The following is a 13,868-nucleotide window of genomic DNA, read 5'->3' on the forward strand; positions in this document are numbered from 1 at the left end:
GGTGGTGCAGCGGGAGGCCCCATTAGCTAAAGTGGTGCTTCAGGTTAAGAACAGTTTCAGGTTAAGAATGGATCTCCAGAACGAATTAAGTTCTTAACCTGAGGTACCACTGTAAGTGTATTGTACAGTGGTACCTCGAGTTACAAAAACCTCAGGTTACAAACACTTCAGGTTACAAACCCCGCTATTGTGTGCTGGTGGCGCAGTGGCAGCAAGAGGCCCCATTAGCGAAATCACTCCTCTAGTTAAGAACAGTTTCAGGCTAAGAACGGACCTCCAGAATGAATTACGTTGTAACTAGAGGTATCACTGTATAGTGCACCTGGGGCCCTAGATACTTGGCATGCATTCAGAGAGGAGATAAACCCTGGATTGGACAAGTTTGCCAGTGCTACTTTCTCAGCTGCCACCAGTCTAGAATGACTTTCCATGCACTGAAAATAACTAAGTAGCACCTTTAGTTACTTGAGTCATTGCCACTTCTTTTCTGCAATGGCTCATTGATGGGAAAGCATAACAAGCCGGAAATAATGTTAATTTCTTTCCAAATATGGTTGCATTTTCCTCCTGTCCCTTGATAGAATATAAATCGTTTTGTTTTTTATCCTGTGTTTTTATTTTTGTACTCAGTGGAGCCAGCCATATCAGTGCTCAAAATAGTGACCATATCCCATTGCAGAGAAGATGTAAAAAGACATTACATTGAGCTATTCTAAGAGGTTTGTGTTTCCTTTTACATATTTCATCTCCCACCCACTTCTGCCCCCTTTTCTATTCGATATCCAACAGATTATTACTAGGGATATTTGCTAATGCATGTAAGGCAGAGACCACAACCTTAACAGTAGGGATGGTCAGTTCATTTTGGGGGCTATGTTACTTTCAAATGTGTTCATTCATAAGTACATTATTTCTCCTTTCTATGTTGATCTTCATAAAAAATATATTTGTGGAAAATCTGTTATTTTAGTATTTATTTAGCAACAATATTCTGAATACATTTTCTTACATGTATGTGCTAAACAGTACACTCCCTTAGGAGGCTGTGGACTCTCCTTCCTTGGAGGTTTTTAAACGGAGATTGGATGGCCCACTTTCATGGATGCTTTAATTGAGATTCCTGCATTGCAAAGGGTTGGACCAGACAACCCTAGGAGTCCCTAGGGGTCACAGAATTCTATTATTCTAAACCAGAATTAGGCTTGCTCTGTGAGTTGTTTATTATTATTATTATTATTATTATTATTATTATTATTATTATTATCCAAACAAGCCACCAACCAAACAAGGCATGGCAGTGGGAAAACTGATAAATCAGGAATTCAGTTAACCCTTCCAAGTAGTTTCTGAAATGAATAACAAAGTGCACATACCCTTGCATTACTAGAGGGAGTCATTTATTTGTGCCAAACATTCTGATGGATGCAAACAGAAGAAAGTAAGCTTGTTCTACTCCTAAACCCAATAACTTTATTTCCCATACAAGCTTCAGAACTACTAGAGTGCAGAGTAGCCACACTCTGCCAAATACATTCAAAAGGCAATGGGATGTCTAACGACAGCATTCAAACACTGTTCTTTATTGAAATCCTTACAAAAAGTACATTTTGATAATCGCCTCACTAGTTGAAATAATATCTAGTAGCAGCAAACACCACGTTCTGTTGCATCATGGCTAACAAAGATGGCTGCTTCTGAATGTGTAAAAGTGCGACCTAATATGAACCTTTAGCAAATTAGTACAACAATTTGCTTGAAGCTATGCTCTCAAAGGTGTGATTTTTCCTATGTTTAAAACCTGAGCTCAATCTACATTTATGGTCCATTTTTGTTGCATTTTGTACATGGCATGATCACTGATGCTGATGGGCAGCAAATGTAAGAACAAGCGTGGCACCAAATAAGAAAAGCCCCTCATCTCTTGTCCCAGTGGCACAGAAATATTGGCTACCAAAAACCATTCATGGCTGCCTCTCTTCACTTCAGCTGCTAACTAACAAGAGAGCTATAATTTCCTGTGTTGGGGCTCATGCTGGTTGTCATGGCCAACCCACCGAGAATATTTATTTTAAAGATCAGTCTAATTCATTGAAGATGAATGCTCCTGACGTGTGTGTACATGTTGTTCCACGGAAAGCTGCACATACGACAATCTGCTCTTAATTTCATGCCAGCAAATGAATACAGCTACGCACTACTCTCTTCTACAGGTGCTAGTTTGAAGCGCACTGTAGCTTTACAGCCAACATATAATTTGGAAGAAGATATCTTCAATGGAAGACCCTCCGGGGATAAATGGATAGACTGTAAGTAAACAGCATGTCACCCCTGAGGAAAGAATTATTGCCATTAAAGCGGTAATTATTTTTGTCATAACTGAGTGCTTGGAAACTCCTTAAAGCACTGTCCCGCTCTTAATGATCTGGAGCTATGGATTTATTATACCATGAGAGGTTAAAGGCTACATCAAAGCTGAACTGCAAATGTATTTAATTTTAAAGTTATTGCTTTATGCTTAGTGTAAATGTCACAGGAAAAATCACGGTGCTGCTGCCAATGAGTCAGCCAATATTTTAACCTTAAAACAGTCTAATTTGTTTTGTTAATAAGCTTTTCTGAGACTTTTGTGTTCTTTGTTTTAGGTGTATTTGAAGCAGTGTTAGGCCCTGTGCTGAACAAGGGACAAACTTTTGAAGAGCAGAGGTGTTGTTTTATTGCAGCAATATAAGAAAATCTTCTGACACCTTAAAGGTAAACAAATTTATTCATAAGCTTTCATGGGCCAGAGATCTCTTCATCGGATACATGGAATGGTACTCTTAAGGCAGATTAAAAGGATCAAATTGGAAAAACAAGAAACCACAAAACAGAGTGCTTTGGGTGTAAACATCAGAAAGTAGAATTTTCTACATTTGGTGGAATTTAAGAAAAGATAACTGAAAGAAAAATCAATAATTTGTTCTTGAATACTGCATATTGTCTGTAGACTAAATAACTCTTTATGCAATAATCACAATATCATGCAAAATGAAGGGAGGGGAAGGAATTAATTGCCAAATATGAAATACTGGACTGAATTTGTACAAAAATCCACAAAGACAAAATTTGTAGGAATTATTTTATAAAAAGATCTAATTTCCCTCCACAAAATGCTCTACAGTCTTGTCAATCTAAATCAAAAGCTATACTGTGCAACAGAGTATAGAGGGAGCCTTTAGTTGCAGATTTAGCTCTTAAAACTGGTCTTTTTAAGAAAAAAATCTCCCATGGGAATAGTGATCCCTGTTTCTTAGACCACCGCAACCTCAAATATTATTTGGGAAAGGCTGTCTAGGATAAAGAGCCCTTGGATACTATTGCTGGAATAAGCAATAGCCTTTAATTAATACCCACTTTACTGTGGGAAAACCAGCTACTAAATAGTTAATATACCTAGGAACAGAAATCTAAGAGTTCTTCCTGAGTTATCTGTTTTAGTTTATCTTTCACTTGCTTACTTGCTTCTGTTGTATTCAGAAATGCCTGTTCATATTAAGTGATTACAGCCATGTCTGTCTTCAGTATGGTGAGACAAAGGCTACTCTGCAACAATAACAGTGAACATTCTACGAGTGATGTATTATTTGGACTCAGTCACCTCTCCTTTTGTTTGTTATTATTTTTGAATTATGTAAAATACTTAGAAAATCAGAGTGAAACCAGCATAAACCTGGTCTTTAAAAGGGGGGAGGTAAAGGTAAAGGGACCCCTGACCATTAGGTCCAGTCGTGGCCGACTCTGGGGTTGTGGCACTCATCTCACTTTACTGGCCGAGGGAGCCAGTGTACAGCTTCCAGGTCATGTGGCCAACATGACTAAGCCGCCTCTGGCGAACCAGAGCAGTGCACGGAAACGCCATTTACCTTCCCGCCGGAGCGGTACCTATTTATCTACTTGCACTTTGATGTGCTTTCGAACTGCTAGGTTGGCAGGTGCAGGGACCTAGCAACGGGAGCTCACCCCATCGCAGGGATTCGAACCGCTGACCTTCTGATCGGCAAGTCCTAGGCTCTGTGGTTTAACCCACAGCGCCACCCGCGTCCCATAAAGGGGGGAGGGGGAAGGGAGTGTCAAAACATTTACAGCACAATCCTGTGCACTTTTTCCAGAACAACCACTGTACTCAGTGGGAATTTCTCACCAGTAAGTGTGTTTGAGTTTGTAGCCTGAGAAAGTTTGAGTCTGAAGTGGTGGTGGCTGTCCAGTACTGTGATCCTGACGTCATAGTGGATCACACCACATCTAGTGTACATGCATTAGTTGGAGGGTAAGGCCTGCCCATTCTTCCTTCCTCTGCCACCTGGTCCTATGAAATGGACTATTGTGTTTCTTTGTATTGTTGGCAGTTCTGCTGAAGTACCCTTAAGGTCTGATACTGAAATGTAATTTTTGCTCCTTCAGATTAAGCAAAGTAAGTGATTCAATATGGATTTTTGTTTGGAGAAGTATCGAGCTCTGTTGCCCAAATTATATGGCACTTTCTGTGAAGAGAACAATATAAAATTGGGAATGTGGTATGTAATGCATACCTTTAGATGGAAATCTTTGCTTCCAGGTGTGACTGCACTTTAGGTAGCAAATATACAAGTGTCTGTTTTGAAAGTGGATTAAGCACAGTAAAACGGGATTACACCGTCCTCCATAAACTTTCAAGCAGCCTTGAGAACATGAGGATGTATGTGAAATCTTTTACCTCTTCAGGAAAGTCTTGATAAAGTTGTAGCTTAGTTCTTAATAGTAAAAAACAAACTGCCAGGAAAGTTTATTTTCTTTTTTACTGAGTTTCTGGCCCATTGTTCCGCTTGAGGAGCCATGTTTGTTAGTTTTGGCTCACAAATCTCTCCTCTTCCTTAAGGATAAACTATCCTTAGGCACTTGTACAACTATGCATTAAATGACTGCATAGCAGTTTATTCACAGCCCTGAACTCAAGCAGAATTCAACTGTGTGACTTCCTGGCTTAAGCAGGGTGCATCCGTAATGTAAATACCTCGTTGATTTTGTGGAAACTGGGACATTTTTTGTTTGTTCTTGCAAAAGATTCCTGCTGGAAGCTTCACTTTAAAGCTGGAACTTTGCCTGCTCTGCTGTGACTAGGATACTGATCTGATTTTTATGCTTTCATATATATAATATTTAATTTTTTAATTCAACATTAGCTTTGCTTGCAGAGTCTACGGCAGAATAAAATCACATTACAAACATTGTAGTATTAGATTTTATCACCATTTATTTCTTTTAGTCTGCCCAGGGATTTCTGCATGTTCAGTAGAACTAATTTGCAGTCAGACACTGAGGTCTTCTAGAAGGCCAGCAGGCTCCACAAATTAATTTATCCAAATAACCAATCCCTCATAGGCCAACCATAGAAAGACACCAAAATGGCCTAAGCAGGCAAAGCTCCCTTTTGAAGTCTGGAATGTTTTGACTGACTTGAAACAGGCGGCTGGAATGAAAGGATAATTTTCAATGACCCATGGGGATTTTTATTTTTTTTTGCCATTTTCAAATATTAGGTAAAACAAAGAGAAAATGCTTGGACTAATTTAGAAAGACTTAGCAGTCCTGAAGATAACCAGGCTAGAAACAAAGTGTTCATATATATGAGATGTTTATACCATGCACTGCTTTTATTTTTTATATAAAAGACATTCCCACTTTAAAAAAAACAGTTAACTTTTGTGAATTTGCAGGTGATAAATAGCATTGGCTATGAGATATAGTGTTTGATTTAAACAAACATTAGCTTTCAATCTATTTTCAGCAAAATTAGTCCATGGTTAACTCTGTTCTGGTTTTGTTTCCAGGCTTCCATTATGGCTTACTGTTGCTGGTTTTTCAAGTTTAGTGATGGTAGCATTATTGACATGGTGATTTGTTTGTTTGTTTTTGCTTCTTGATATATATATTTCCTATTATATATTTGTTACATTGCAAAGCCATTCAGGGTGTTCTATGGGCAGAAAAGCCTAGTATAGAAATGTTAATTACAGCACATGTCTACTCAGCAGTAAATCCCATGGATTTCACTGAGATTTACTTCCAGATAAGTGGGTATGGGAATGCAACCTATCAAAGCAATCCTATACATGTCCATTCAGAGGTGAGTATGACTAGGTTCTGTGATATTCTATGCTTAATAATTGGGCTGTTTTATATCCTGCTGTGCCAGCGTCAGACCGTGTGTCTGTGGTGCCCGGGGCACACGTGTGTGCATGCTGGTGGGGGAGCAGGGCATGGAGGGTGAACAAAGCCCACTGTGCACCAGCCCAGCCCTCGATGCCAATGCCACCCCTTGCTTGGGCCCTTTCTGCTTATATGGTACATCTAGATTCTAGAGTGTTTGATGAGATCCCTATTATATATTGAATCACAGGCCAAATATGGCAGATATGAGCTGGGATTTGAAGGAAAAGAAAGAGAAGAATGTGTCAAGTATATGGATGATAGAAAGGTAGGAGCAATGGTGGTGGGCAGGGATTTATGAGGAAGAGGTTGAAGCTACAGAGAACATATGTGTGGTTGGTAGAAGTTGTTTGAAAAGTTAGAACTGAATATTTACAAGTGTAGGATCAGTGTTGAAAACTCCTTCCTGTGAAATGGCTGGAATTAAGGCTGTTTATGGGCTGTCTGATGTATGGAAGTGAGAGCTGGACCATAAAGAAGGCTGATCACCAAAGAATAGATGCTTTTGAATTATGGTGCTGGAGGAGATTCTTGAGAGTCTCATGGACTGCAAGAAGATCAAACCTCTCCATTCTGAAGGAAATCAGCCCTGAGTGCTCACTGGAAGGACAGATCCTGAAGCTGAGGCTGCAATACTTTGGCACCTCATGAGAAGAGAAGACTCCCTGGAAAAGACCCTGATGTTGGGAAAGATGGAGGGCACAAGGAGAAGGGGGCGGCAGAGGACGAGATGGTTGGACAGTGTTCTCGAAGCTACCAGCATGAGTTTGACCAAACTGCGGGAGGCCGTGGAAGACAGGAGTGCCTGGCATGCTCTGGTCCATGGGGTCACGAAGAGTTGGATACGACTAAACGACTAAACAACAACATGGGCTGTCTTCCATGAGAACAAGTATTATTTGTTAAAACAACATATATAAAGTCAGGTGGTATAATTATTTCTGATTTGTATACCCCCTGCAAGAAATGAAAGGAAACTTCATGTGTTTCTTGCTTTGAACTAAAGGTGAAGCATGTGGCTGATAACCCATCTAATTTGTTGTTTGTGTCTGTCCTTGTGAAAATTATGATGGCTGCTATTCATTGTTAAGGCAGAGCAGAATGCACATAAATCTGGATCTTTGCCAAATATCTCCCAGTTGTTGCCTTCTGAACACTGATGGCAAATACTAGTGAGATCCAGCTGGTCTAGACCACATAAATCTGTATGACTAAAAACTAACTTCAAAATTATTTTTAAACTTTTTATAGTCGTTAGATGAATCTGAAAATGAACTGTGAGAAGATGCTTAGTGATTGCTATGCATGCAACTGATGGAAATTAACTACATTTCAAGAATTTGGTGCATGAGCCAGCTAAAGTGAAGCCCTTTTAAGTTGCATTAATATCTATAACTTTGGCATTTTTTTGTCCTAAACTCTGAGGCACATCTTTAAGAAAAACCTTCAAGAACAAGAATTTGTGAACAACACAATCTTAATATAGTATGTAAAACTATATCCCATTGTAGATACTGAATATGCATTCATGCTTATTCAGCAAGGTGAACTGTATGCACAAAGAGGCTTTCACATTAGAAACTATTTGCTATGTTTGGGCAAGACCACATTGCTTACACCAGTGTTTCCCAACCTTGGGCCTCCAGCTGTTTTTGGACTACAACTCCCATCATCCCTAGCTAGCAAGACCAGTGGTCAGGGATGATGGGAATTGTAGTTCAAAAACAGCTGGAGGCCCAAGGTTGGGAAACACTGGCTTACACAAAGTTTGGATGGCACCAGTTTTGAGCAAAACTTGTCCTACCAAAGGAAATAGGTTTCAAAGGACTGGCTCTTCAGGACCTGGGAGAGCTCCCATGGAAGGCAGATGTTGATCCACAATCTCTAAAGCTCAACATAAATCCAGGCAATATTCAGTTTGCCGTCAGAGAGCATTTTAAAATTGCATTTTTATTGTTGTACATTGCTATGGCATTTCATAATGTTTAGCAGTCTATAAATATTCCAAATTAAATTTTTTGAAGCAGATGGGGACAAATATCTCCATCCAGTGGCACTGGTTCTTATGCATAACTTGAACTGGAATGTGGAAATGTTTACTGTTTCCAAAAGGGAAAGGGAAATTCTGCTAACAAAAGTGTACAGACATACCTTAGAGATATCACAAGTTTGGTTCCAGGTCACCTAAAAAAAAGCAAATATCGCAATAAAGCAAGTCACACATTGTGTTGTTGTTGTTGTTGTTGCTGTTGTTGTTGTTACCCAGTGCATATAAAAGTTATTGTAGTTTATTAAGTCAGGCTGCATGGGTGGGAGGGGAAAACCTCAGTCCAGCTCTAGCAGCTCCACTTCTGTGGCCAGAAATAGGGGGGGGGGCGGCAGGGGGGGGCTTCCTTCCTGTGAAAGCTGCCGGGCTGTCTACAGCTGCACCCATGTCCTCATAAGGAGGAATATCTGTGAAGCACAATACAATCAATGAGCTATGTCTGTATATGATCCAGGAGATAAAATGTTGAATACAATACTTTCTCTTACTCCTATCACCCTTACAATAATAATAATAATAATAATAATAATAATAATAATAATAATAATAATAATTTATTATTTATACCCCGCCCATCTGGCTGGGCTTCCCCAGCCACTCTGGGCGGCTTCCAAAAGAATATTAAAATACATCAAACATTAAAAGCTTCCCGAAACAGGGCTGCCTTCAGATGCCTTCTAAAAGCCTGGTAGTTGTTGTTCTCTTTGACATCTGGTGCGAGGGTGTTCCACAGGGAAGGTGCCACTACCGAGAAGGCCCTCTGCCTGGTTCCCTGTAACTTGGCTTCTCGCAGTGAGGGAACCGCCAGAAGGCCCTCGGTGCTGGACCTCAGTGTCCGGGTAGAACGATGGGGGTGGAGACGCTCCTTCAGATATACTGGACCAAGGCTGTTTAGGGCTTTAAAGGTCAGCACCAACACTTTGAATTGTGCTCGGAAACGTACTGGGAGCCAATGTAGGTCTTTCAAGACGAGTGTTATGTGGTCTCTGCGGCTGCTCCCAGTCACCAGTCTAGCTGCCGCGTTCTGGATTAGTTGTAGTTTCCGGGTCACCTTCAAAGGTAGCCCCAAGTAGAGCGCATTGCAGTAATCCAAGCGGGAGATAACCAGAGCATGCACCACTCTGGCGAGGCAGTCCGCAGGCAGATAGGGTCTCAGCCTGCGTACCAGATGGAGCTGGTAAACAGCTGCCCTGGACACAGATTTGACCTGTGCCTCCATGGACAGCTGTGAGTCCAAAATGACTCCCAGGCTGCGCACCTGGTCCTTCAGGGGCACAGTTACCCCATTCAGGACCAGGGAATCCTCCATACCTGCCCGCCTCCTGTCCCCCAAAAACAGTACTTCTGTCTTGTCAGGATTCAACCTCAATCTGTTAGCCGCCATCCAACCTCCAACCGCCTCCAGGCACTCACACAGGACCTTCACTGGCTTCACTGGTTCTGATCTGAAAGAGAGGTAGAGCTGGGTATCATCCGCATACTGATGAACACCCAGCCCAAATCCCCTGATGAACTCTCCCAGCGGCTTCATGTAGATGTTGAAAAGCATGGGGGAGAGGACAGAACCCTGAGGCACCCCACAAGTGAGGGCCCAGGGGTCTGAACACTCATCCCCCACCAGCACTTTCTGAACACGGCCCAGGAGAAAGGAGCGGAACCACTGTATAACAGTGCCCCCAGCTCCCAGCCCCTCAAGACGGTCCAGAAGGATGTTATGGTCGATGGTGTCAAACGCCGCTGAGAGATCCAGCAGAGCTAGGACACCAAGGAGCTGTCCAGGGGGGAATATAGATCAAGATGGTCTGGACAGGAGGGGAGCTGTCCAGCAATAGAGCACAATGAGATAAGATACAGGATTTCACCCAACCTAAATGAATTTAACTAGCTGTCTACTGCACAGTGGCATTTCCCCTAGTATTTAATTTACTGCATAATTAATCCTCGCTGCTCCCCAGTTGCTTGGTTCTGTTCTATATCCCTCCATTCATTTATGTTCACAACATTAGGGCGCAGTACCATGTATCTGTTGCTGCACTTGGAGTGCACCTGCACTGGCAGTTCTACCAACTACTTGTGTCCACATGATTCCCTCCCATGGGTGGACTTGCAAGTGAACTGGGCTACGTATACCCAAGGTTTTTCTGCAATCCCAGGGGCTGAAAAGAATACAGCTGCAAATCAGTTGCTGGGGCAGTTGTAACTTCTGCAGGGATGGGGTCTTCCTGCCTCATTCTTCTCAGAACCAACTGTTGTTGTTTTTTGTTGTTGTTTTTTTCTACCCACAACATAAATGCATTCCTTCCTTGACTTTTCTCACACTGTGACTCCCAATAGCTGTAGGGGTGTGTGCACAAATGACTGCTGCTAATTTTCAAACTCCCAATTTTCAAAGTTCTATTTCTCTTCCCTCTTTGTTTCATCTGTGCCTCCAAGTCTGACTGAGATGAGTTTCCTTTTTTTTTAGTAACAGGAACTTTTGCGTAAGAATTTTTTTGATGACTTGCCATTTACATAGATTTGTACATTCACTAGGTATTTTCTTTCTAGGACATCTGTTATTGGGGAAACAGCAGAAGGGCTGTAGCTTAGTGGTACAGCACATGCATTGCACGCAGCCAAGTTAAATTCTTGGTATTTTCAGGTAGCGCTGGGAAAGTCCTAGTCCTGAATTTGCCGTTGTACTACACTAGGAACAGGGCTCCCGCTAGCAAGATGGCTGCTGCACTACCATGGTTGAGTTTTGCCCATTGTCTCTTTGAGATTTCTTTGCATCAACTGCCAAAGAAATGCAAGAAACCATAAAAAACCTCAATTAGCAGAGTTGTGTCATAATTTCAGAAATAAGAGTAAGTGCTCCTATCTGCTGTATGTGTCCTCCTTCTCCATCTCAGTCCCACCAATTGGACAGGCAGACAGGAGCTCCTTTTCTTTTGCCAGACTCGTATAATACATGATTGCTTCTTCGGTCAGGTTTGTGAACTGATGGATGTTTCAAGATTTCAAACTGCCTGCCTCACTGCAGCTGTTTATTCACTTGTAACGCAATGACTGGCATGCAAGTTTCAAACTGGAATGTTGAGGAGAATGCGGATAATATATTTAGTCCTCATCAGCAGACAGCACAAGGCACCAGTGGGTCTCGCTCCCAGAGGAGTGGCTGGCTACTTGAACTGCAATGCTTAGCTTGGCTTAATATAATTTGTTATTTAAGGCAGGTTTGTAAAAGAGCTGCCATGCAACTTTTACGCTATGCTGCACTGCACTCCAAAGCGATTTGAATGTAATGGACAAAATGAACAAACCTAGAAATGAAAATCTATCTAAACCACTAGGGAAAGGCGGGGGAAGCACTCAGTGCATTTATATACCATTTTTATTTTGGTGCTTATTAATATCTGTAGCCCATTTCATAGATATACTAAATAGTGAATGCAGCTGGAATGGAGGCCAGTATTTCTAGAAGTGAATGAGCTTTCCTGACACAGGCTATAGAAGGGAAACATTCCCCAGAGGATCACGCAAGACTTCTACATATCTGTAGGAAATTGCAGCTGTCAGGCTTTATTTTATTGCCTTGGCAAAGTGCTGTGTCAGTTCTTACAGACAATTTCTAACATGTAGATGGAAAATGACTACTTTCTCTTTACTGGATATTGGCAGATAGATGAAAAGGTGGATAGATAGATGGATATAGAAATGAACTGATATAATCTGTGGGTTGTGATCAATAGTTGTGCAAACAATGTTTTCCTGCTCCTCCTCTCCACTTAAAGCCCCCTGTCCCCCCCCAAAAAAAGTCTCTTCAGGTGCCCATCTGGACAGCGTTGGTTTTATCACACAGAAGTGTAGTAAGATATGAGAAACACCCCAAATTTGGTGGAAATATTGTCTGCCAGTGGAGCTCCACTGTATGCAAGGTTATTTTGTCCAGTTTTGGGTTGTTTCCCAATTCTTGTGCAGTTCCAGAGTGCTCAGCAGGGACCCCTAATTTTTTTGCAGGGTTGTGGGGTTTTTTTTGGGGGGGGGGTAATACAGCAAGCTCCAGAGTGTTGCAGAAGCTGCCTTCCATTTGCACAAACAATGCTATACATCTATCACACACACACACTTATGAAGATAAAATTACATCCTTATACTCGCTGCTTTTTGTGGCTGGCACCTCTCCCCCCCCCCCCTCTCTTTTGCTGCTGATGACATTCATTCTGTTCAGGCACACATGGCACGTTTATCAATACAAGGGTTCCAGCACTTCATGTTTTACCCCCCCCCCAAAAAAACACACCACTGCTCATATTCCATATTTGGTTTCCTACACTACTCTAACATTTTTGGGGGGGGGCGAAATAAATCTAAATAAAGGGCTCAATTCAAGAAACCCAGTGCACTAGCAGAAGCCAGCACAAGGACCCCATTAGCACAATGGGACTTGCCACTGTGCCTCCCACACATCTGCTCTGCAAGGTGGAGAGAACCCCCAGAACAGCACGATTGGTTAAGTAGAGGGAAGAGAGTTCCATCTGGAAAGCAAAAGCTTGCCTTTGGCGGGAAAATTGTAATAATGCAGTGTTAAATTCCACCCAAGGTTTTTTGGAGTGTGTGTTCTTCACTTGCGACCAAACTATACTTAATGTTCTGTGTTCATACTTTTTTTATTAAAAAAATATCAATATAAATAAGATATTACTATTTCTCTGAAAGAAAACTTAATAAAATATTTAAAATAAATAAATAAATAAGATATTACTCTTGAGAGCAGTTGGATCTCATTATAGTGAGTTGCATATGAAATGACTGCAAAACGAGCATGTCATACCCGTTGTCCTATTTAATTTTTGTCACATAGGTGGAATGGCAGTTTGATATTTTGACCCCTCCAAGTGCTCACTGAATAGTCCCACACTAATCCCTATCTCTCAACTTAACTCTTAATTTGTCTTATTTGTTATGAGGATAAAACTGATTTACTTATTTATGTCCTGTTCTGTGGAAGTTTGTGTCATAGGCCAGAAGTCAGCTTCACCTGCTGAACAGCAGCCTGAACGGGGAGAAGGTGGAGCGACCCCACGTGCAACTGATCAGTCTTCAAGGACACAGAGGAAAAGGCATTGATGACAACCAGCTGGCTTCAGCCTTCTTAAGCAGAGCTTCCAGCAGCAATCAGATGCTGGTAACAACGTTTGTGGTTCCTGGTCCTGTCTTTCTGCTTCCTGCTTGTCTCGACCCTCTGATCATTGGATTCTCTGGCCCCTGGATCATCTTCCCCCCACAAATGCCTCCTGGTGAGTCAGCTGAACAGCATAACAAATGAATTAAAGCAAAACCAATTAGTTAAAAAAAATAAAATGCAATTAAAATACATGTTCAAACTCAGTTCAAGGTTACAATGATGTCACTCTCAAAATTCAACACAAATCTTTTTCTTTGTTGTTCTTTCCATGGTCAACCCTGCCATATGAGGCTGCCATATGAGCATGTCATGAGCAGAATATTAGCCTCCTGCTCATGCTCCCAGCAACTGGTATTCAGAGGCATACCACATCTGATACTGGAAAAAATGTATAGTCTCTCTGTGTTGGTGGAACAGCATTCCTATTGA

At 41.6% G+C, this 13,868-nt stretch overlaps 1 long non-coding RNA gene across 1 annotated transcript; it reads left to right on the plus strand.

Moving 5' to 3' along the window:
• Positions 1-2,167: 2,167 nt before the first annotated feature.
• LOC114601432 (uncharacterized) lies at positions 2,168-13,449 on the plus strand. The gene is made up of 3 exons (XR_003707759.2): positions 2,168-2,306; positions 2,643-2,751; positions 13,263-13,449. It is a non-coding gene; the product is annotated as an uncharacterized LOC114601432 (long non-coding RNA).
• The last annotated feature ends 419 nt before the right edge of the window (positions 13,450-13,868 follow it).

This window comes from Podarcis muralis, chromosome 8 (genome assembly GCF_964188315.1).
Source record: "Podarcis muralis chromosome 8, rPodMur119.hap1.1, whole genome shotgun sequence".
Lineage (NCBI taxonomy): Eukaryota > Metazoa > Chordata > Lepidosauria > Squamata > Lacertidae > Podarcis > Podarcis muralis.